Below are 24,735 nucleotides of genomic sequence, written 5' to 3'. Positions count from 1 at the left end.
TCATCAAACTGTCCGGGAGGGAATCTCCACATGTGCTCTCACGTCTGCCTCTGTCTCTGCCTCAAAAGGACGTGGGTCTGAATTCCGAGCATTAATGATCAGAGTGCAAACCTGAGGTAGAAGAAGGTGTTGTTTGTCTGGGGTAAATGCTCCTGAATCTTTGTAGATGATTTCAAAGTGGTATGTCTGATGCAGGGGCATTTGCCTCAGGAAGAAACTGCAAGAATTCCTTGCATTTATACTATGTGGGTGTTGAGAAAAAGCCATAAAACACACCACTGTTATCAGAGATTTTCCAGTGTAGATAGCTGTGCACTGCTATAAATAAGACCCCAAATTATAATTTGTATTAAAAACTAAGTATATATTTTTAAATATTACAAAATAACTCCAAACTGATGCCTGTAGACTTTGCAACAAAATGAATACACTAACTCTCTTTCAAGTTTTGAACCTTGATTTTTCAGGGTAATTTTAAAACCTCTCTAGCTCCATGTATCTATTTTGGAATTATTTTGTTCTTTACGTGTTTGTTTTAGTAAATTCTAATTAGGGGAAATAATAATAATTGTTACGGTTGCATTTTATCAGCTGCCTTTGTGTTTCTTAGGAAATCTTGTGTTATCTTATTTCAAGTTCCACTTGCTAAGCACTCTAGCTATCATCTTATTACAGGCGGGAAGTACAGTATCTGTTAGAGGATTTATGGTAATGCTGCTGCATCTAGCTGATCATAAACAGCATGGGGAGCCCCTCAGGCTCTCTTCGTTCTCCTGACACACTTCACTGAGGCCCATTAACACTTGTCTGTTATTGCCATAGAGCCACTTTAATGAGCCTCTTGGAATTAGGAGGTTTGCACCAGAAACAATGGCTTCCCTAACTGAGGCATCACCCTCTCACTTTCTGATTTTCTAGCTCATCATTTTGTTTAACAAAATAAATTCTCTCTTTGATAGTAGACTTTGAGATAGTATGGATATTTCTTCTTCAAATTAGAGCAGTCAATGGTTTCTAATACTGAGATAACATTGCAGAAAAACATGATAGAAAGTTAACAATTTCTACATTTCCATTAATGAAGGTAATGTCTTTTGTTGTTACAGTAAGATAAAATTGAGCTGACATTTAGAAGTGGCCTTGTCATCAGCAAACTATATTTTCTTATGAATGAAATTCTCTTATTTCCAAAAAATAAACATACAAAATATTTCTCCCGTATTAAATTGTTTTCTAATTACGTCAAAGTGTTAAAGGAGGCAATCGTCTGAGAAATGGGCCAGTAATGCCTCAATCTAAATATTAAGTGCATTTGGTTTTGCCTTCAAACCTAGGACATGTATTTAAAACTCCTCAATATCTTAGGTTTCAAAGTAAATTAACTAGATGTTAAAAAGTACTTCTAGTTAGCCGTTATTAGAGTTTATAACAAGGTTTCTGAGTAAAATTATTTACACATCTTCTCAAGGTGCAGTTACCTATCTTGAAACGTAGCTGTTGTGAGTGTCATAGCACAGGGGAGCAAACCCTCCTTACACCCTCCTCCCTTCTCTTACTTAAGGTATTTTGTGTTGTTGCTCTACCCTTTAGAAAATGAACTCAGAGGAGAATTGGTGAATTCCTATCCAGTGGGCATCTTCGAACTCTGGTGGACGGCAGAAGAATATCAGGTCCCGGGATCACCCACCCAGCGCGGCGACAGTGCAGGTACCCCTGCCCAGCACGGGGTTCCTGGCGACAGTACAGGTACCTCTGCCCAGCACGGGGCTCCCGGGATTGCTGCAGGCAGCCCCTGCTCTGGTGCTTGTCCCATTTGCTGCTTTGAGTAAATTCTTTCATCTTAGCTGCCTGGTGCTTCATGGCTTCCGGGAGGCAGTCTCAAAAAAAACAAAAAAAAAAAGTTGCATTGCGCATCCTCTCCAAAGAGACAATTCCTGCCAAAAAGAGCCCTTTGCAGTTAAATTAGATGAGGCATAGCTTGTTCTCACTGCTGACGTTATATCGGGCAGGAATGATGTGAGCCTCCTTTGTGGGTGCTGAGAGGATGCCTCGGGGTGGCCAGTGGGGAGGGAAGGTTGCCCATGACCCTCACATGGAAGTGGCTCGTGTAGAATCACTGCACACAAAATCTACACTTGCAGCAGAAGGAACTGCTTAGTAAAGCATTTGGGGTCTGATTTGGAGGATTGGGGAGGGATGAGATTGGCACATACCCAGTGGCTGCTGCCTGGCAGCACATATATTTAGGGCTGGAGGTCGACAAGACTGAAATATGGCCCAAATCTCAGATCCTGCAAAGTCTCTGGTTCTGAACGAGTGAGTGGAATGGGAACTCTGGTGTTATCTTCTCAATACTCACATTTCGAAGTACTTTTATATATGTCACACTGATGAAGAAAAGAAGAAAATTCTGGTAAAAATGGCAATTTCTCAGCATGCTCTATAAGGAAAGCTGTGGCGTGCATTTTAAGGTTCACTGTGCAATCGTGATTTATTTGTCTGCCGACCACCCCATTTGCCTGTCTGATAATAGAACTACTTACCACTGCACAGAAATTAGAGGCTGGGATTGTCTTCCATATGCTGCAAGCTTGTGGGTGCTGCAAGCTTCGAGAGCTTTATGAACTGCTGTAATAGGTCACAATTGTTCTAATCATTTTCTCATCTATACCCTATTCATTTTCCTGAAGAAACTCACTGCACTCGTTGCTCCAGTTTGGGGAAGGCATTATGTTTAATCGTACATTTCCCCGAGGTTAAAACAACAACAACAACAAAACGAAAAAACAAAAGAACCTATTCACACTGAGTGTTCATGCACACTTGGCTTCAGAAGCAGTTAAAGTTTCTGAACTGTAGGTGTTTCAAATGTCTAGGCTGTCTTGTTTTATCTCACCTCATTGAATTTTAGTAATAAGTTAAGGACGTTTAATGAAATATTTTCTAAGGGTGTAATGTTTACATGTGGCTTCATTGAATCGGATTCTGGCGTTGAGTTAGATGTTCGCATTTCAATGAGCGTGCTCAGTGTAGTTGGATATAAAGCATTCACATACCGATCTCACCCAAATTATACGCAACCACAAGGAAAACCAGTGAGCTGGATTTGCAAGCAACAACCATGTTTATACTTGGCTTTCAGTAGGGTTCTCAGTTGAGGCATTACCTTTGATTTTGAGAGGTGTCCGTTTTCAGAGTGGGAGAGCAAGTTGAACCTGGTTAGGGGAAAAAAGAGATCTTGAGGTTCTAGCAGCTGAAATCCTGTCCTGCTTTGCCCTGGAGACTGCCATGCTCAGTGGAGTGTACACCAGGATCCCTCCAGCCAGGGCCTGGTTGAGCAAACCCTTCTGGGTGTAAGACAAGCTTAGCACCCAAAGGTCTCCAGGGGCCTCCAGATCCAGTTAGATAATAAGAGCAAGACACACAACCAACGCTTGCATTTCATGTCAGTCTTTCCAGTCAGTCCTCATTGTCTTCATTCAGTCCTCACCAATCATTCCTCACTTTCAGGGCTCTGGTAGCAAGGCTTAAAGGTCACTGTAACAGCCACACACCGTGAAGGATACAGACGCAGAGCCTCTGACTTCTGGGATTTGTTATCCATGTTCTTATTTTTTAAAGATTAGTATTTGACTCTCAGGGGATGGTCAATATCTATTTTCTCTATGTATGTCATAAGTACTTTAGTAAATGGGTGATACAATGAAATATATATAAAACAGTACTTAGAAATAAATAGATTTAGCATTATAGAATGGGAATACATTGCTATATTAATGAGAATACATCTTCACATAGTAAGTTATAAAATGGCAATTTGTAAATCATTGTGTTACATAGACTTGGTGGGCCAACATTTTTTGTAGAGCCAGATATTATTTTAGACTTTGGGGAGGGAGTGGTCTCCGTGTAACTGCTCACCACTGCCACCACTGCCTGAAGTGAGCCATAGGCAACAGCGAGCAGATGGCGTTGCTGCCTGACAGTAAAACTTTATTTACAGCTTCAGTAGAGAACAGATTCGGCCTACAGGCCTTAGTTTGTCAACCCATAGTGAAGACTTAAGTTCCCAGTTCTGAAATAGCCACAGTCACTTTTGGCAGAGATGGTCACTGACTCCTCCCTGGGTGAGCAGTCCCTTGCAAACTCGCAGGACAGTCCAAAGTTACCGTCCACCGATGTGCTGCTCCCAGGAAAGCCCTTTGCTGATACATGAGCCTGGTACCCAGGGTGGAGCTGGCAGAAGCTTCCACAAAGTCTGAAAGAAGGATGAAGAGAGCAAGATTGTCACCTCTGTGGAAATCAGAGCAGAATTCAAGAGAGTCAAAAGATTTCAAGAGGAGGAAACATTCCTAGTGTGTTTGTGCCTGTATCACCCTGTCTGACTAGAAATATCATCCTGAAAACTGTGTGGGATGTGAAACCAAACCAAATCCAACTGGAAGGGGTGTTTCCACGCCTGGATACAGAGGGAGTTCTGACCGTAAAACCGCACCTACGCCGAAAGGAAACATCTTCCCGGAAGGGTGAGGGATGCCGGTCAGCAGTGTGAGGGGCAGAGCTGGGCGTGGCCACACGACAGGACCAGACCACACAACTGCTTGGGGTGGGATTTCATTCGGCCTGTTTTCCCACATCCTCTGCAACTACAAAACAAAAACATAAACGTATGAATTTGACAAATAAAAAAAAAATCATAGCGAACATGGAGAATAAAATACCAAACACAAAAGAGAATGATTTCCGGTTGCAGGGGACTGTATGCCACCGGCTTGATAAAAAGGTTAATGCTGAAAAAGACCTTAACGATGCCATAGATGTTTTTAAAGGCCCCTTATGTTTGCCTCGGACTTTAAAAAATCTTATTTGGCATGTGAATCTGTGTCATACGTGATTTAGCCAAAACAGAGCATTAGTTGACATTTTCCACTGAGATGACTTGCTGGAATCGGTATATCTTTAACGTAGCATCCTACATGATAATACATTATTACAGAATAAGCCAAAAGAGGTGATCGAGAGAGAAACAACAGGAACACAACCTGCCGAGTGTGCTCCTACCGCACTGCCCAAGGACCTGAGAGAGGAAAGGTCTGCTGGTCCTGTGAGTAGTTCAGTGTCCAGCAGAAATTTCCTAGAAAGTTATAGGATGTCAGACTGGAGAACAAATCCTAATTCTACCCCATCATCTGCAGAGAAGTTACTGATGGGGAACCTGAGTTTCAGTTTCCCCATCAGTAAAATGGCCATAATATTTGCTTCTTAACAGAACTGTTACAAGGATTACATGTTATAAGTGTCTAAAACACTACATTTAGTCCTTGAAACACAGAAGATGTTTTAGAATTTCCCAGAGCTGTATTGTTTTTGGAATGAGAAGTGGACAGAGGTGCCCGGTTCCCCTCCAGATGGCACCTCCCCAGTGAAGACCACCAACTGCATCACCTGGCTCTAGGGCCTTGGGGCTGAGCATTAGAAAGGTTGGAGTGGATTTGGCCTCCGTTATTTCTTGGAAGTAAAAACTCCTGGAAAAAGGAAAGTCGCTCTCAGGTAGCAGAGGCACACACAAACTGGAACACTGTTTCTGTATTTGAAGTAAAACATGCTCAGGGCTGACCAGCCTCCATGTCAGCATCTTTTATCCAAAGCACTTCAGGGTCATCTGAAGCATTTGGAGAGCTTGGGGCCCTGAAGGTGGAGTGTGGCTTATTTGTGTACCCCACTCTCATCACATCACTTGCTATGTCTATTGTGTAGGCACCCAAAAAATATCAGTCTCAGCAATGGGTGGGTCCATTACCTTCACGTGTAAAGCCTTGTTTTCATTTGCTCATAATTTAGAAACAGCTGATGTGCAAGGACCTGCAGTAAGTGTTATAAAGTGTGAAAGTAAGATCCAGAACTTTCCATATGCACACCAACACACCTAAGGAGTGCTTTTAACTGAAGGTCAAAAGTAGCAGAAAGAATGACTTTTTATGTTCTCCTCTGACTTGACACTTGACTGCCTAGCATGCACATGTAGTACTCTTTTAAATGAAATACAATGCACACCCTCATCTTGCGACCTTCCATCTTTTTTACCGCATGCCCCTCCGACCTGGAGCCCCTGGGATGCCCGTGCTTCCTCCTCCTGTTGAGCCCACACCGTTCTGCAAAGTTACTCATAGATCTACAGGTGCCTCATAAGTCTACACACACATCCCATCGATGTGAAGTCACCTGTTTTTTGAGTTTCTCGTTTGTTGTTGTTTGTGGGTGCAAGTGAAGAGATAAAATTTAACACACATCTAAATGAAGTAAATGCCTATCTTTTTAAATTAAATGCATTATAAGTGAATTATTTCAAATACCCCATCCATACACAAAAAATATTTTCTTTTGTGCATTTGTATAACTTATGTTTGAGTCAACTACTACATGCCAGATGTTATATAGAAATGGAATCAGAGAATTCTGCAGAAAAGCTGTTCTTGTTGAGCCGTTTAATAAGGGTGAGGGCGTAACAGCAACCACAACAAGAGAACAGCTGGAAGAGGAGCTGCAAAGTCATGAGGATGAAACCACCCCAAAGGGGGAATCTGTGTGTTCCTGGAGAAGGCACGGAGGGCTGCAGAGTTACCTCCCAGGCTGGCTCCAAGGACATCTTTTGACTTAGACAAGGATAGTCCAGATGTGGTACCAGCATCGGGAAAGGCCTGAGGTTTGGGAGTGGGAAGCAGGAGGGAGGGCAGAGTGGGCCTGGTGAGTTTTGGTTGAGCTCTGTAGATGGTGAGAGACCATGGGTGAGTTTGAGCAAAGAGGAGACAGAGTCTGATTTCCCAGTGTGAAGTGTGGATTGGAGGAGCTAATGCCAGTGCCTGGAGGACAGGGGGCTGTTGACAGAGTCCAGGAGTTGTTGAGGGTCTCCAGGAGGACAGGGGTATCTGGTTTGAAGAAGGTGAAGGTGCGTGTGGTGGGCGTCCAGTGCAGCAATGCTGTGCAGATCAAGGTGGGGTTCAGACATCATCATGCACAACAGCGATGAAGAGCAAAAGGGCTTCACAGTACAACTTTGAAAACATACACAAATTCTACACTCACCCCTCAAAACCTGGGGTTTTCATCTGTAAAACAGTGGGAGTGTTTCCCATGTCATAGGGTTGTTGAGGATTATAGACGCTAATGCTTGTAAAATCTGCAGTGCAGCGGCTGGCAAGAAGCACCAGCCCTTCAAACCAGGGCTACCCTCATTATTATTCATAAAGAACCCAAGGCACACTTGTCTCACCATAAAAAACAAAGGCGGAAGTGACCTGATTTACGTCTGTGTTATGCTTTATGGTATTCAATCGAGTGCCTTCACTTACTATGCAGCTATGTGGAGAGTGAAGACTCACTCTGAACTGATGCAAAAAGATTTTAAGGAGATTTTGTTAAAGAAAAAAGCAAGATACAGAAGAGAAGCAAAACTATGACTTCACACACACATATGTATTTGCTTGTATTTGCATAAAAAATCTAGGATAAACAAAAAAACTAAAAAGTATGTATGGGGGTTACTAAGGAAAAAGGCAGGTTGAGAGGGAAATATTTTCATTGTTCTTGTTCATTCATTTATTAATTTGTGTCTTTATTTTTGAATGATGCTAATGTATCTCATATTCAAAAAATAAAATTTAAAAGCAACATGAAAGAGTACTTTCCCATAACCAATCTAATGTATCCTCACCGGTCCTTCATTTTAGGTAGAAAGGGATTATTCATGCGATTTTACAAATAAGGAGACTGAGGATCCATAGCTTAAATGACTTGACCGAGGTCGCAGCCAGTGAATGACAGCTCTGGATTTCAATTCTGACTCTGAAACCCGTGCATTGCCACTCCCTTCCCCTCATTACAATACACAGTTATGCTTGTGGAGTCTTATTCAGCATTTATGGCTAATATAGTGAGGTATCAATCTAAATGACTGGGATCAGAGCTAAGTGACAGGAGTAGATAAAGAAGATGGCAGTGCTGGTGGTGGAGGCTGGGAGGGAGGCCATAGGAGAGTGTTTGAAGAGGGCTTCCTGTTCCATGAGGACTTGTCTGAGTGACCTGTAGACAAAACAGCCTCGCCTGTTCATGAGTTTATAACAGTGGGAGGGAGGAAGGGAGAGGGGGAAGGAGGGAGGAAGGAAAAGAGGCAGGCAGGCTAGATAATTAAGAAAGGAAATAAGGAGACGAGGAAGGAAATAAATAAAAGAAGAGGGAGAAATTCTCCTATCAGATTCTCTAGTTAACAATGTATGCCTAATAAACACAATTACCTTTTAATAACTTCAGTTTTCCCCATAGCTCTCATAATATTTCATACATGCTTTTCTTTCTAAAATTCGCTACTTTAAAACTTGCTTTACAAAGTAGAAAAATAAAACATTTTATTATTACTTATTTACTTCTTCAATAATAAAGGTCAGAATCTCAAAGTTATTTTTAAAAAGTATTTTTGAACACAACATTCAAGAAAGAGCTATGAGGTGACAATGTGAGAAAACAGCAACAATTGTGGAAGAAATTCTTTAGAATAATAAAGGAAAATGTAATTTCATATCCTAGTTATGCTTTATACATTAAAACAGCTATAAAGGACATATGGACAGTGGGGAAATGTGAATATTCCCAATATTCTGTATATTTTACGATATGATTTAAATAATATTAACTTCCTTTTCTGTTGAAATTACACATCCATTATGTGGGAGAATGTTTTTTTTTCTTAGAAGGTAAATGTTGACATATTTAGGTGTGAGCTTTCCATGATGTCTGTGAGGTTCAGGAAAATGTGTGTGTGGTGTGTGGATGTCTGTGGTCACCTGTGTGCATGTGTGTGTATGTGTGTGCACGTGTGTGTATGTGTGTGCGCACTGTGTGTGTATGTGTGTGTGCGCACGTGTGTGTATGTGTGTGCACGTGTGTGTGCGTGTGTATACGTATGTGTGTGCACGTGTGTATATGTGTGTGTGCACGTGTGTATATGTGTGCGTGTATGTGTGTGCACGTGTGTGTGTGTGCACGTATGTGTATATGTGTGTATGTGTGTGTGCACGTGTGTGTGTGTGTGTGTGTGTGACTGGTTCATGTACCACACCTGCACTTGGTGTCTCACATGGACAAAGTTACAAAGTAACCTTACTACATCCATTTCCTTAGAGACGTACTTTAGACGGTCAGAGGTAGATCACAGAACTCGAAATCTCCTTTTCAACTTAAGGAAAGACGAATTGTCTTTGACTGGGGGGGTCCGCAAGCTCCACTTCTGGTGTCCCTGGAGAGCTGGCGCAAGTCCTCTTTCCAGCAGAGACTCATCCGGGAAAGCAGCTGGCAGGCCTTGACTGCCCCTTATTTACAGGTTAGGAGGAAAGAGTCCCGCCAAATGGAGAGTTTTCTAAGCCAAAGTGTTTATTGGTGAAGCTGCAGGTGAACTTCGAGTGCTGTTCTTTCCTTCTATCACAGTGCATTTATGTGTCCTGTGTCCGATTCATGAAAATAAACTGCTCTAGCAGGACACTCCGTTTGGGAACTCGTGTACATGGAGTGCAGTCCTACAAGCAGGGGCTACAGGGAAGCTGTCTTTGAACAACGGCATGTGTGTGCTCCTGAAAGCCATGTCTATCGTCTGTTGCCAGCACGTGTCTTTCTTTCACATGCCCTGAAAGCACATTGCAGAATGTCACAAGTTTATGCAGATGGTATTTCTTCTCATTCATTCCCACACAGAAAATAAAAAGGATAGTTGGTCAACCGACAATCTGGGGTGGCTACTCTATGTGAGGCATTGTGCTAGGTCTTGAAAAGTAACCAAAAGATAAGAGCCAGTGTTGACGCCCTCAGTGGCTCGGAAGTCAGGTGTTTAGGAAACTTGGTCGGCTTGGACCCACACGGATGAAGCAGCAAAGAGATGTCGTGATGCCCACGTGTTTTGTTCATAGTCGTGCAAGCCAGCCTTATCCAAACAGGATGCGTGAAACTGGCGTTAGATAAAAACAAAATGAAACACAAATGGCAGCAGGAAATGATAAGTTCTAAGGGAATACTTAAAAGACTTAAAAAAGCAAAACTACAGGAAGGATGAAATGAAGGAAAGAGGAAGAGGGTGCAAAAGACAAATAATGTGGACATAACTATAAGGAAAAAACACAATGAAAAACAAAAAACAAATGCCTATTCACCTATATGACCTTAAACACTCCAACAGCTTGACTGCATCACCACAATCAAATAATCTGAATTAGCCAAGTTCATTAGAAAGAGCTAAATTACATGCACTATTTTTGTTTAATATCCATAAGAAGTTAAATTTATATAAATTATATGTATGCTTTTAAATTATAGAAATATGTGTATTGCTATAGGGGATGATATTGAGGTCATTTTTCACTACATGATAGATGCATGAATAAGAATTATAAGGAAAAAAATTATTTCTCTCAATGAAAAAGAGAAGCAAGAACTTTGATGTTTTCTGATAGACATAAAATGTATACCTGTTCCCATTTCGTCTTTGTCACAGACCACTAACACTTTCCTGGGTGTGTTGAGGCAAAGAATCCATTCAGAACTTATGACAGCATAGGAGGTCAAAGTCCTTTTATTTGTGTTGTTTTGTCTCTTACTTAACTGCAACTACTGTCAGGCAACATAAATTCTATTTCAGTGATAAGTCTTCAAAATGCCTTGTCACAGATTTGCAACTGATGATTTGCTCTTACAGAAAATATGAATAAGTATAACCGAGGCAGGTAGAATAAGAGATGGCATCTTAGCTACCGGGGTAGTGATGAAGGCCCCCACCATAGGTCTCAAACAGAGATCCTCAGAGCCCCGTGTAGAAAGAAAAGCAAGGCTGGGGGTTCTAATGGAGGTGGTCCCAGACCGTTCTTTAAACATCACTCATTTAGGGTCAGGTGGTCCTGCTGGTAGTTTCAGAAACAGGTGCACTTGGTAGGTGGGGTTTATTCTGCAGATAGACCCACTTAACCGAGATCTTATTTCTATATTCTACCTGGAGCTCTGATCTCCATTGAAGACCTAATGGGGTGGTAATGAAGGTCCCCACTTCTACTTTTATCAGTGCTTGCAGTAAATTTATTTGCCACCTTTCCAAGGTCACAGGGTTACAAATCAAGGGGTTGCAGGGTGGCAAGTCAGGTTACTGTGAGCACTGATAAAAGTGGCAGTGCAAGTCGCCACCTGAGAGCAAGAGAACGTTTCCGACGCCTGTAAATATGGCCATGATCTGAACTAGTCGGAATAGACTAGGCTGTTTAAAACATGAATTCAGAAATGAACTCAGAAAGCAGAACCCTGATTAAAGTTTATTCTTTGCTCATGTCAAAGCTTACCGCCAGCTGGGCAGCCCCTTCAGTGCGTGGCCCTGCCCTGTAGAATCTGAGTCTTCCAGAAATTAGCGTGGCCATGAAAACTGTGCAGGACACTTTGGGCCAGACCACAGTGTTCCGTTAGTCAGAGTCAGATTCAGACCCCAATCCACTGCCTGGGAAACTTGGAGGTGCAGACATCCTGTGTGCCTAGGAAGAGGGGTGACATGGACATGAGCAGAGCCTCAGACCTGCTGCTTTCCGAGGGGTGAGTCAGGAGGGCTCAGCTGCTAGGGACCACGGGCACCACCTGCATTCCTGCCCAACCTCCTTCTCTGTGGACTGCAGGCACTGCCTGTATTCCCACCCGACGCCTTTCTCTGTGGACCCCAGACACCACCTGCATTCCCACCTGACCTTCTCTGTGGACCAGGGGCACTGTCCACATTCCCTACCTACCCACCCGCTTCCCGTGTTCTAACTTGGTTTTGTTGCTAATATCATCTGGCACCCAACACAGGTCTGCCTTCAAGGAGGACTCTGGTGAACTTGCTGGTCCGAGCTGAGTTTGGGGTCCAAATTCATTTGTGTTTCCTGCAGAGATGCACAGACTGACTTCTGGCCGGAAACACTGGACTGTGAAATTGGACGTTGGCTAAGCGAGTCTGTCCTGAGCATAAACACCACCAAGCATGCCTGCTTCCGAAACTACCGGGAGGATCACCTGGCCCTAAACCAGTGTTCAAAGAACAGTTCTGGGACCACTTCCATTAGAACCCCCAACTTTGCTTTTTGTTCTCCATGGAGCTCTGATCTCCATTCGAGACCTAAGGTATCAGAATTGCTGGTATAGGGCCTGTATATAAAAAATGTAATAAATACCCCACAAATTCATATGCACATTAATGCACAGCTCCTACCCAGAGTGACAGCACATTCACTGAGCTGATGCATCCATCTCGGAGGCTCCTGGGAGCCGGCGTCCTCAGCACCATCTTGCTCTATTGCCTCATACCCAGGGAGCAGGGTTCTTTGTCTTTGTTTCTTCATTTAATTTTGTCAACTGAGACCTGGGAAATATAACGACACATCCTTCTCATTTCAAGTTCTTTTTATTATTTTTTACTGTTTATCATTTTACAATAGAAGGATTCAACATAGGCACAAGTGGGACTGAGCCCCAAATGTACATCTTCAAGCTCCCAGAGTGGCCTCGCTTATCCTGACCGTTCTTCCTCACGCAGGCATGGTCGCTCTGAAGCAAATCCAAGTGAGTGTGTAATTTTAGCTAGAAATAATTTATCATAAATTCCCGAAAATAATAGTTCTTTTTATAAAAACATAACCACCCATCAAACCTTACAAAAAGGTCTTGTTATCAAATATCCAAGCAGGATTCACATTTCACATATGGTCTCACAAATGTATTACTACACTTTGGTTTTTGTTTTGTTTTGTTTTGTTTGAGACGGAGTCTCGCTCCATTGCCCAGGCTGGAGTGCAGGGGCACAATCTCGGCTCACTGCAACCTCTGCCTCCTGGGTTGAAGCGATTCTCATAACTCAGCCTCCCAAGTAGCTGGGACTACAGGCACGCGCCACCATGCCTGGCTAATTTTCGTTTTTTTTTTTTTTTTTTTTTAGTAGAGATGGGGTTTTGCCATGTTGGGCAGGCTGGTCTCAAACTCCTGACCTCAAGTGATCCACCTGCCTTGACATCCCAAAGAGCTGGGATTACAGGTGTGAGCCACCGTGCCCAGCCCAGTTTGTTTGTTTTTGAATTGGAATCTAATAAGATCTGCAGTGGCATCTTACTGACATGTGTCTTGAATCCTCTTTTGTGGTCTACATAGCCTTTCCTTCCTCCTCCTCTCTGCCTTACCTCTTGTGACTTATTTCTTGAATAAGCTGGACAGAGGGTCCCCCAGTCTGTGTTTTCCTGAGGTCACTTCTTTGGTGCCATTTAACATGTTCCTCTGACCTCTGAGTTTCCTGCAAACTGGTGGTTAATGCAGAGACCTAAGCCACCGCAGCTTTGATCTTGTGGTATCTTCTTGAGAAGGTGGCAGGCAATGTCTGGTTGCCTTCCATTCCGTAGCCTTACAGTTGGTAGATAGGTACCCATGTTGCCCAGGCTGTCAACCTGACCAACCTATTAGGAAGTCTCCCCTCAACCTTCTCCCTTGTGGCTTTGGCAGTCAGTGACACCCATGGCCTAGATCCACCATTTCTCCAGGGTTACAGATGATATTCTATCATTCTTAATTTACGATTTGGAGGACTTCTCTACAGAAAACATTCCCTCATCAACCATTTAAAAATCAAAGTAAATGTTTTTCTTGCTTTACCACTTTTTCAGATAATAGTATTTTTTCTCTTCCAATGAGAAATACCAAAACTAAAATATGAACAGACATGTACTGAAGCAAACATTTGGTATCTCCTGAGGTTTTGTTTTTGTTTGCAAAGCCTACATGGTCTTTCTTGTGCACATACTACTCACGGTGATGAAAGTCAGAACCAACATTTATTGAGTTTTGAAGATTGTCATGTGCTATGTGAGAGGCACATGTATTACCTCGTTAAACTTCTCAGCACCCCATGAGGTTGATGCTATGATCATCCTCATCTGCAGATGAGGAAACTGAGGCACAGAGAGAAGTGGATTGCTGCTCACCCATGGCCACACAGCTGTTACATGACAGACCTGGGTGCTGTTGCATGGTGTCCAACCTGGAGTTCTGGCCCAGCATCTGAGCACTCTAGGCTTTTGAATTCACTCACAGCCTGCTGCATGTTTATGAGGGTAAGGAGAGAAAGAAGAAAAAGTAGCAAACAGAAGAGCCCCCCAGAGGAAATGCAAGTGATCAACAATTTAATGTAAAGGTACTAGACAAGGTAATAGCACAAGCCTTTTCAAGGTCATCTGCTTGGTTAACTGGGCTGAAGGCTGCCGAAGGCTTTAATGGCCAGAAGTTGCTAATGGCCTTTCTGTCCTTTGAAGAGATCTTTAATTCTCCAGGGGTATCCAGGGCGATCCACATCCCCTCACTAAGGCAGCTCCCATGTTGGCATTGGCCACCTCCTAGTTGGCAGTCTCAACACAGGCCTGTGGGTGAAGAGAGTGCTGGTCTGAAGGCAGCCCGCACTTGGCAGTGAGGAGTACCCCATCATCTGGGGGTGGGGCAGGAAAGCCAGGTGAGCTCCCACACCGCACCTGGTGTGTGTTAATTAAGGGAGTTTCCAGAGCTTTTGGTTGAGCACCTCTCACCTCCATTTAAAGCACAGCTGTGCACCTAATTAAAACATGCATTTGCAGTGTAGAGGAGGGTCTATTCAGCGTCGACACCTAAGAGTTTGAGGACCCTGAAGAGACCATGAATACTGGACCCTTGACCCCATTTCCAAGTCAGCGATTCCCATATGGACTCAATAAGGATTGCCTAGCACGCTACCTCCCTTCCTTTTTAGCACTGGCTGAAAAGCAAGTCTGTCACCGTCACCCTGAGAGCCCTCTGCTTCACCAAGTATTTTCCTGGGAGTCTTGGGAGCTCTTCACATGTCCCCATGCTGGCCGATTGCTACAGCAACCTCTGGATTGTGGATGTGAGATGTAGGCAGGTGGAAACTTGTCAAGGTGTAACGGGTGTTTTAGATGTCAGGTTAAACTTCTTCTCCTACAAATGCTGCCTATGTGCTGGAACACCAATCCTGAGACGAGGTACACAACAAAATGCCCTATAGGTAAGGGTGTAAATGGCATGAGGCCCTGGAGCCCTTCAGCAGGAAATACCAACGTTCCCCCACCCCATTACCCCTTCCCTGGAGCAGAGGCTCTGGGTCCGCCTGCGCTATCTGCCTGTCGGTGAAAGACACGTGTCATCATGGACCGTTGCTTCTGCTGGCCTAATCCTCCATGTTGATATTAAGTTCTTTATATCCAATTTCAAGTGTGTGTGTGTGTGTGTACTTGAATGTTTGTGCATCCATATGTGCAGTGTGTGCGCCCATGTCCACCTGTGCGTGTGTGTGTGTGTGTGTGTGTGTGTGTGTGTATGTGTGTGTATGCCGTGAGAGGGGAGAGAGAAGCAGAGCTATGACTGAATAAAGAGCCATTGCTGATATGAACTGATATGAATTGCATTTTGATCCAAGACAGTGACCAACCCTAGCTAAGGTTTCTGCTTTTAGTCACTTAAGTGCAGAGAAGAAAGGAGCGATCTCATGGTGCGCGTTTGTGATAGGCCCCTGCAGGCTTTGTCAGGCGCAGCCCAGGAATGACAGCCTGGAACATGCAAATTACTGCTGAGGTGACTGCATGCCAAACACACTGTTTCATAGCTCCCCGGGAGTCTGCCAAACCTTTCTTTGCAGATTTTTTTCTAGGAAACAATGGCAGGGAATCAGAAGTGTTTTTTTTCCCTTCTTCTTTTAAAATAAAATCTGCCTAGCCAGGGCCAAGGCATACATAGAGTTAGTCCAACGGATATTCCTTCACAGCCCACTTGCTGCAAACACTGTGTGGTCTTGGTGTGTCTGCACATGGTCCCTGGCTTGCAAGGCTGTGTGATTGTAGACAAGGGGAGACAAAATGAGGCTTGGACCCATATGGAAGGTAAACTGAGTCTCCAGAAGGAATGTTACTGAAAAAAATAGTGGAAAGGGCAAGAGATATAGGAATGGAGAAAGGAGTCAGGAGAGAATCTCCCTGCAGAACTAAAGCCTGACCTAGGTATGAGGTCTCTCTGGTGCAAGGCCTCTGCAGAGTCTGGCTCTGTGGATCCATTGTCTGCTGTGAAAATGTGGGGACATAAGACTGGATCTACCCTTTGAGAGGTGCTGAGTGGTGCACCCAAACGCCCAAAGACCTGCTGGTGTGATGCAATCTCAATGTGGAAAAATATTTCTATGGCAACAGACATTTTCTTTTAAAATTAAATGAGAACAAAGCAAACCGTGCATATCCTATAAAAGAAGCAGATGAATGTATAGGAAGGGAAACAATGGCAGTTTTGCTCCAGTGGAAGGCCCAGGAAGCGTGTCTCAATGTTTCATCTCCTGCCTTTCCTCATATGCTCAGCACATGTATCATCTGAATTTCTCACTGGCCTCTGACATTACCAAGAACGAAGATAAAAAGATACTACAAGTCACTGTACTTTGTGAAAATTATAATGAAATTAAAATAGTAAACATTGAACCTGAACTAATGGCAGCCCCCTCCCACCTCTGCTTTTCCCCTAAAAGTAACAAAAAATCTCCAGAATAATAAAGAAATTATTAAGTGGTTATTTTACAAAAGTCTAGTCCATGGACATATTAAGTTTGCTTAATTACTTGGTAAAATTATGAAGTGCCTGATATGTCCTTGTTAAACTAATGAAGCAAAGTTATGAATAATAATAATGCCTTATATCTATATATACCATTTTTGCAGTGCTTTCACATGGATTATATGATTTCATTATATTTTAGAGGCTGAGATAAAACTTAAAAACAAAACTAGTAATTATTCTTACAATTTTAGACAGTAGATTCACTGATCTGCTCGATTGTTTTATTTTATAAAAATATACTCTGTGCTTCTAAATGAATAATAAGCCATTCTGACTGTGACATCATCAGCATTTCAGCAGGACGCTTATTTTGCCGAACCCATTGTAACATAATCAAAACTCCATTGTGCCTAAATGGGCTTGAGTGATATCCTGAGATTTTCCCCCAAACTGATGGAAATAAATGGAAAACAAAAACAGTTTAGTTTTCTAAAGAAACCTTGACGAGGTCCAATTAAAACGTGCGTTTTTCCTCAGACCTCCCCAGTGATCCTGCTGTCTCAACAGGGCTCTCCAATGGCCGCTTTGCTCTGTTCCCAAGATGGCAGCTCTTGCTCCGCACTGGGAGGGCCCCCCCTTGTGGTGTCGGGCATTCCTGGGGCCCTGGAGGCCATTGCCCCGATACAGTGTAGTCTGAGGTTCAGCAGAGAGTGCCACCTCCTTCCATCCTTCACCTTTGCCAACATAAGCATAGATACATAAAAGCAGAAAGTCAGCCTTCTCCTCTGGTGAGGGCAAAAACACTTTAATGGCACCAATGAACTGAGCACAATAAACCTCTAACTTGCATTTAATTTTTAAACTGGACTTTTTTCACATTTGCATATGAGAAAGGAATAAGCTGAGATTTAGTAAACATATTTTACATAATTTGGTCAATCAGTGCCTTGCGCTTTCTTGCCATTTGAGGATACAGCCGGCAGCTACATTGACTTTAAGACTGCATGCTCAGTTCTCTCCCCTGTTGGGGGCTGCAACCTGTGTGATTGTTTAATACAGTCACAGCTTCTCGGAGAACAGAACTCCTCAGCAGCTTTGCCTTCAGGTTGGAACTAAAAGTGTAAGAGGTCACTGGAATATAAATAGGTTTCTAATAAACAAGTAAACAGTCCCTGAGTCTACGAGCTCTAATTCAACCTCCTCCTAGCACAGCTTCCCAGCCAGGCTATTCCAAATTTTAGGTTATTTTTACAAGATTAATAGGTTTTCATATGTAGTTTACAGACTCACTTTATACTAAAGAAGAACACGTTTAAGGTAATAATAGCTTTTTAAAATTTATTTATCCACCTACACACCTGTCTGTTCTGCAGCAGAGAGTGCTTAGTGATTTTCGTCACTATGGGTCACTGTAGAGAAAACCCTAGAATTAGATCCCATCTCCTCTGCATATGTGACGGAGTGGGGCTTAGTGAGGTGAGTCACAGGGTTGGAGCTGCACACACAGCAAATCATGGAACATGGTTTTGAACTTCCAGATGCCTGGAACCCACACTCATGACAGGAGTAAGGAGTGATGTGGATGACTCTGTGGTGAAAGATGATGTAAACATTTAAAAAGTTGGTGTCAGTGGCTCCAGACTGCTCTGTGAGGATGTCCAGCCTCCCCCCTGACACGGTGGGCATTACAGTGCCTTGAGTCATCCGCAGAAAGTAACCTGGTATCTGAGACATCCCATTTAGCATGCAATAAAGCTGGTAAATTGAAGGCAACATATCGCAGTGGGGAGATTGAGGGTTTTAAATTTAGCAAGACCTGGGTTCAGATCTTGACTCCAAGACACGCTGGTTTGAGCAAGTTTGATTTCATGAATAAATGAAGGATTGTGCTGAGAATAGCTGAGATGACATACATTGTAGTCCTGGTTTGGTGTCTGACACATAATAGACCAGCAGGAAATTATAGGTTTTAATAGATAGAAAAATACTTTCATCTTACATGGCTTATATTAAAAAAAACAAGATTTCAAGAAGATGGTTGGCTCCCGCCTTAAGGTTCGGAAAGGTGGAGACTTTGCTCTCGTTTCCACGAGTCCCACGTATGCTACCCAGGAACCACTTTGGATACTTTAGATATGTGACGATTACAACACAGAAGTTTTTTAATTTACCAATTATAACAATTCAGTCCAACACTTTTAGGAGAAAAGTTTTTCTGTGGTAACTTCTATGAATTTAATTGTAGCATTGACTGATTGATTGATTAAGATGGAGTTTTGCTCTCGTCGCCCAGGCTGGAGCGCAATGGCACGATCTTGGCTCACTGCAACCTCTGCCTCCCAGGTTCAAGTGATTCTCCTGCCTCAGCCTCCCGAGTAGCTGGGATTACAGGCATGCACCACCATGCCTGGCTAATTTTGTATTTTTAGTAGAGATGAGGTCTCTCCGTGTTGGTCAGGCTGGTCTTGAACTCCCGACCTCAGGTGATTCACCCGCCTCAGCCTCCCAAATTGTTGGGATTACAGGCATGAGCCACTGTGCCCGGCCACATTTTTTTTTAACTTTTAATTTCAGGGGTACATGTGCAGGTTTGTTCCGTAGGTAAACTCGTGTCATGGGGGTTTGTTGTACAGATTATTTCATCACCCAGGCATTAGGTCTAGCACCTTAGTTATTTTTCCTGCTTCTCTCCCTCCTATCACTCTCCATCCTCAAGAAGGCCTCAGTGTCTTTTGTTCCTCTCTATGTGTTTATGTATTCTCTTCATTCAAGTCCCACTTATAAATGAGAACATGTAGTATTTGGTTTTCTGTTCTTGCATTTGTTTGCTAAGGATATGGCCTCCAGCTCCATCCATGTTTCTGCAAAGAATATGGTCTCATTCTTTTTTATGGCTGCATAGTATTCCATGATGTATGTGTACCATGTTTTCTTTATCTATTCTACTACTGATGGGTATTTAGGTTGATTCCATGTCTTTGCTGTTGTGAATAGTGCTCCAATGAATAGACTCTAGTATCTATTCTTTATTCAGTCAATACCTCATTAATTTTAGGTGTCACCACAGGTTAGTTTTAAGTTTACTAGCTATTGAGTTAATAAATCTTCATTAATCTTGGTATCATGTAGGTAAAGTCGCTCACCCAACAGATGGTGAGTGAGTTTCAAACCCTGGGACTAAGAAACCTATGAGTTAGGAAGGTTTCTTCTTCCTCCCCAGCCTTATTAGGCATCAGCCCTCCCAGTACAAACAGGAGTAAAGAGCAGGGACATAAACCTCAGGCAGAAGAGTCACCAACCTTCAAAACGCCCACTGAGCTCCTTAGGAGGACAAAACATTTACAGTGGACTAAGGCTCCAGAGCCAGTCCCTCGGGCAGCACCGCCTGCCATCCCGCCCAGAGGCCCTCTCCCGCCACTTCTGCACTTGCCCTCCCATCTGGCTCTGTCCCTCCCTGGCACTAGTCCACCAGCACCCTCATCGGACACTTCTCAGCACTTCAAACACGCTGCACCCAGGGGTTCCTCCGGGTTGGTTCTGCTGTTCCCTCCCTCCCCCAGCCCCTGCCCCTTCAGGCGCCACCCAGATGGCAGCTGCTGTTGAGCCCACCACGCTCTCTCATGGAAACCCACTCAGAGAGTCTTCCTTTCCTCTCTGCACGCTGGCCTCCAGTCAGCTGGCTTGCTGGAATACAAACTCAGTATAAACTGAACTCTCTAGCATCACTAGTTGAGTTTCTAATTTCCAAATCCAATCGACATTTTAAAATTAATTTTGATGGGCTTCCAAACCACACCTGACACCATCCATCCCTGAGTAAAGATTTTCCTCTTCCTCACTCTCCAGCCCACCCTCAGCCCTGCCTTCCTCCTCTCCCCGCATGAGCCCCTGCACCCCTGCATGAGTCCTCCAGGGATTCTCATCCAGTCTCAGGTCTAAACGACCGCCTACGTATGAGGAGAGGGACCCTGGCCCAGCACTTCCAGTTCTGACTGCTTGGGCGAAGCTCCAGGTGGTATCTGTTCCCCAGGATCTTAACGCTGATATCCTGAGACATCTCAAAGGCGGCACCTGAGCTTGGCCATCACCTTTCTTCTGATAGCTGCCCTTCCTCTTGCATGCTTTTTTTTTCTTTTTTTTGAGACAGGGTTTCGTTCTTAGCTGCAGCCTCCTTCCCCTGGTCACAAGCCATCCTCCCATCTCAGCTTCCTGAGCAGCTGGGACTACAGGCGCTCACCACCACATCTAGCTAATTGTTTAAATCTTTAGTACAGACAGGGTTTCACTATGTTGCCTAGGCTGGTCTTGAACACCTGACCTCAAGCAACCCTCCCACCTCAGTCTCCCCAAGTGCTGAGATCACAGGCACGAGCCATGATGCCTGGCCATCTTGCATTTTTTAGCTCAGTGGCATCAATATCTCTACTGTTATAAAAGCCAGGCTCACAGGAGTGTCTTCCCATTGTTCAGTAGATGGCTGTGAGCTTCTGAAATCAATTCCCAAACACCTCCATCCCCACCCCTCACCAGCCCTGACATCCACACCCCTCATCCCTGGTGCGCACCCCTCCAAGGAACTCTAACTAAGATAGCTTGTTTAATAATCTACATAAATCTTAACTTATCCAGGCCACCCCTCTACTAAACTCTTCCACTGCCTTCTCATCACTGATGGAATCAAATTATTTAACATGTCCAAGGGCTTTGATTATCGGGCCCCCCTCTGCTACAGCTTGACATCACGCATGGGGCTCATCCACTCAGGACGCCTCTGATCGCCAGGCCCCTGCACCTGCTTTCTGTCCTCTGCACAGAATGACATTGTTCCATTCACTCTGCCGTTAACCATGTAATCATCTGTCGTCTCCTGCAGCCCTCAACATCTGTGTGTCTGACCCTGCCCCTCCCCCAGACTGAGTTTGGGGATCAGCATAACTGGTCTGGCACCTACAGTATTCTCCCCTTGTTTCTGGTTCCTTTCTGAGGTTTCAACTACTCACCATAGTCAACCCCAGTTTGAGAATGCCAAATGGAAAATTCCAGAAATAAGCAATCATAAGTTTTATTCTGAGTAGCCTGATAAAGTCTCACACCTTCTTGTTCCATCCTGCTCCGGACCCGAATCGTTTCCTTGCCCAGCGTGTCCACACCCTGTGGGCTACCTGGCTGTTAGTCCCTAGTGGCCGTCCAGGTGATCAGGGATCAGGTCAGTGGTCACCGTGTCACAGCACTTGTGTTCAAATCATCCTTATTTGACTTTATAATGACCCCAAAGCACAAGAATGGTGATGCTAGCATATTATTATACTTGTGCTATTTTTATTTCTAATATTTATTTATTTATTCATTCATTCATTCATTGAGATAGAGTCTCACTCTGTCACCCAAGCTGGAGTGCAGTGGTGTGATCTCAGCTCACTGCAACCTCCGCCTCCCGGGTTCAAGCTATTCTCCCGCCTCAGCCTCCCAAGTGGCTGGGATTACAGGTACCTGCCACCACACCCGGCTAATTTTTTGCATTTTTAGTAGAGACCGGGTTTCATTATGTTGGCCAGGCTGGTCTCAAATTCCTGACCTCAGGTGATCCACCCACCTTGGCCTCCCAAAGTGCTGGGATTGCGGGCATGAGCCACTGCGCCCGGCCTATAGTTGTGCTATTTTTATTAGCTACTTTTTTATTAGTTACTGTTGTTAATCTTTTACTATGCCTAATTTATAAATTAAACTTTATCCTAGGTATGTGTATATAGGAAAAACAGCATAGATACAGTGTGGTACTATCCAAGATTTTATGCATCCACTGGGGGTCTTGGAACGTACCCCCATGAACAAGAGGAGCTTGTGGATTTCAAATGTCATATTGCACTGCCTATAGTATTTTCACTGGCTATTTTTCAATGCTGGACTCAAAGCTTATGGTGTGGAATGAATCTTCTGTTTCACTCTGGCCTGTGACGTCTGTGAGTGTGCCACGTGGTCAGTACTCAGTGGTCCTGAAAGTACTCACGGTGTGGACATTGGGAGGGAGTAGTTCCCTGCCCAGCTGTTTTTCTTGTGAGTAAGCTGCGTGTACTTCCTGACTGACTATAGATTTTGTTTTCCTCCTCCTGTCCTACTGAAGAGAGGTGTCCAATATTCATAAAAGCAATGGTCTCTTCTAACAGTACTCTATAGCTCCACAGAAAAATCTTAATGTTTTTTAAGCTGCAATGTTTTAGGCACTGAGTTTTTCCTAAGAGACTCTAAGACTGGTCAAGTTATAACTCCTTCCTTTCAATATCTCCAAAGAGTGATTTCTACCAGTTTTCTTGGCACAGACTCAAAGTTTTACTTTCATTTTACTTACTTCAAGACTGTAAAGAGGTGCTTAATATAGCATTTTCTTCTCTCCTAAACTTTCACATCCTGACTGACAGTTTTCCTCAGAGCCAGCCTTGAAATTTCTCACATTGTCTTTTTCCATTCTTTCTTCTTCCCTCTGTCTCCCTCCCTCCTCCCCATCCCCTCCCTCCCTCCCTTCCTTCCTTCCTTCCTTCCTTCCTTCGTTCCTTCCTTCTGTCCGTCCTTCTTTCCTGCCTTCTTCCCTTCCCTTCTTTTCCCTTCTCTTCCTTTCCTCTTCACCCCCTCTCTTTCTCTTTTCCTTCTTTCCTCCCCTCTTTCTTAAGAGTATGCACTTCACATCAAAAGCCTAGTTGTACATTTTGAATCTTTGCAGAAAAATAGGACCCAAAGTGTTGAGCCATTAGGATGATAACGTAGAGAATCTAAAGTGTAAGAAGGAGCAGATGATGCTTTTCGGTTAGAGATCAAAATAAATTATTACCATGATCTATGCTGTAATTTATAAGAAAAATTGTAATTTTATCAACACTGGTAGCAATTGGGCTTGGTTGGAAAGAGACCAGCATAGCCAGGATGAAGAGAGAGACGCTTTAACCCTGGTGTTCAAACTATACTTTGCAAGTTAAATACAGACTTATTTTTTTTCAAGTTATGTAACTTACTACACTAGATGGAAAACTGAAATCTACATGGAATTTTCTTACTGATATTAGTAATGATTGTCTTTGCTTAGTTTTAAAATATCTCAAAAAATTAAGATGAAACATATATTGACCACACATGTGAGGACATGATGTTATTTTAGTGCTTTTTTATCTTCTTGAAGGTATAGAATAAGCAAGGCCCAGAGCAAGTTCACCTGAGAGAGCCTTAGGGTATCCTGCATTCACTTGGCTTCAAAGGCCGTCTTCTCCAAGACCGGTTAACGCCAGGCACCACGGCTTCCTCTCCCTCCACTCAAAGCACCTGGGCCTCTGGAGGATGCCTGTAAGATAACCCGTCCCACCGGTGTAAGGGGAGGTGGAAGACTGCGGAGCCCAAAGAGAGAGGCGAGGCGAGAGAGGAGAAGCACTTTTTAGGTGGGTACTGGGATGTGAATTTGGATGTGATCCCTATGTCGGCCATACAGTGACTGGGTCAGGGCATGGGGAGTGGAGGGAGGAAGCTGTGGTCCAGACGAGAGACGGGACTCCAGGAACCCACACATGCACTTGGAGAGGGAAAAGGCAGCTGCGCTTTGGAAATGGAGACCTGGGGCGGCAGCCTAATTTGAGACCAACTTGCCTGCAGCCTAATGATGCGTTCTCGGGAACTTCTCTTCCTTCTTCTGCCAATGAGGGTAACGATGTGCTCTCAGCAGAATGCTTGCAATGCCGACGTGAAACAGCCCTGGAAAGAACCCTGCATGGCCTGACAGATAGCGTAGCCACTGAACCGAACATGATGGAATTCTCCTCCTGTAGCTGTGGCAGACTTTGAGTGAGGGAACAGAGACTTGGTGAACCCAGCTCCGCATATGGTTTGAGAACAATGAGGTTGCGCTCAGAGTTGAAATAATGAATTAGCCACTTGGCCGAGGTGGCTTTGGGCAAGTCAGTCGCCATTGCTTTCCTCATTTGTGCCTCATGCAATTGTTGATAATCTCCGTGCAGTGTCTAACACAGCACACATATGCAGTGCATGCTAGCTGGCCATTGCTTTCCTCATCTGTGCCTCATGCAGTTGTTGATAATCTCCGTGCAGTGTCTAACACAGCACAGATATGCAGTGCATGCT

General features: G+C 43.9%; 1 protein-coding gene across 11 annotated transcripts in view; it reads left to right on the top strand.

Moving 5' to 3' along the window:
- The window catches only part of MYT1L (myelin transcription factor 1 like), a 537,379-nt gene that overhangs the window by 153,870 nt on the left and 358,774 nt on the right, over window positions 1-24,735 (top strand). For all 11 annotated transcript variants that reach the window (XM_023192653.3, XM_023192656.1, XM_023192648.1 and 8 more), the window contains one exon: window positions 1,591-1,707. The gene's annotated coding sequence lies outside the window, so the exon portion shown is untranslated. The remainder of the gene's footprint in view (window positions 1-1,590; window positions 1,708-24,735) is intronic.

The sequence above is a fragment of the Piliocolobus tephrosceles genome, chromosome 15, assembly GCF_002776525.5.
Source record: "Piliocolobus tephrosceles isolate RC106 chromosome 15, ASM277652v3, whole genome shotgun sequence".
Classification (NCBI taxonomy): Eukaryota; Metazoa; Chordata; class Mammalia; order Primates; family Cercopithecidae; genus Piliocolobus; species Piliocolobus tephrosceles.
Note: the sequence above shows the minus strand (reverse complement) of the source record. Positions and strands in the feature narration are given on the sequence as shown.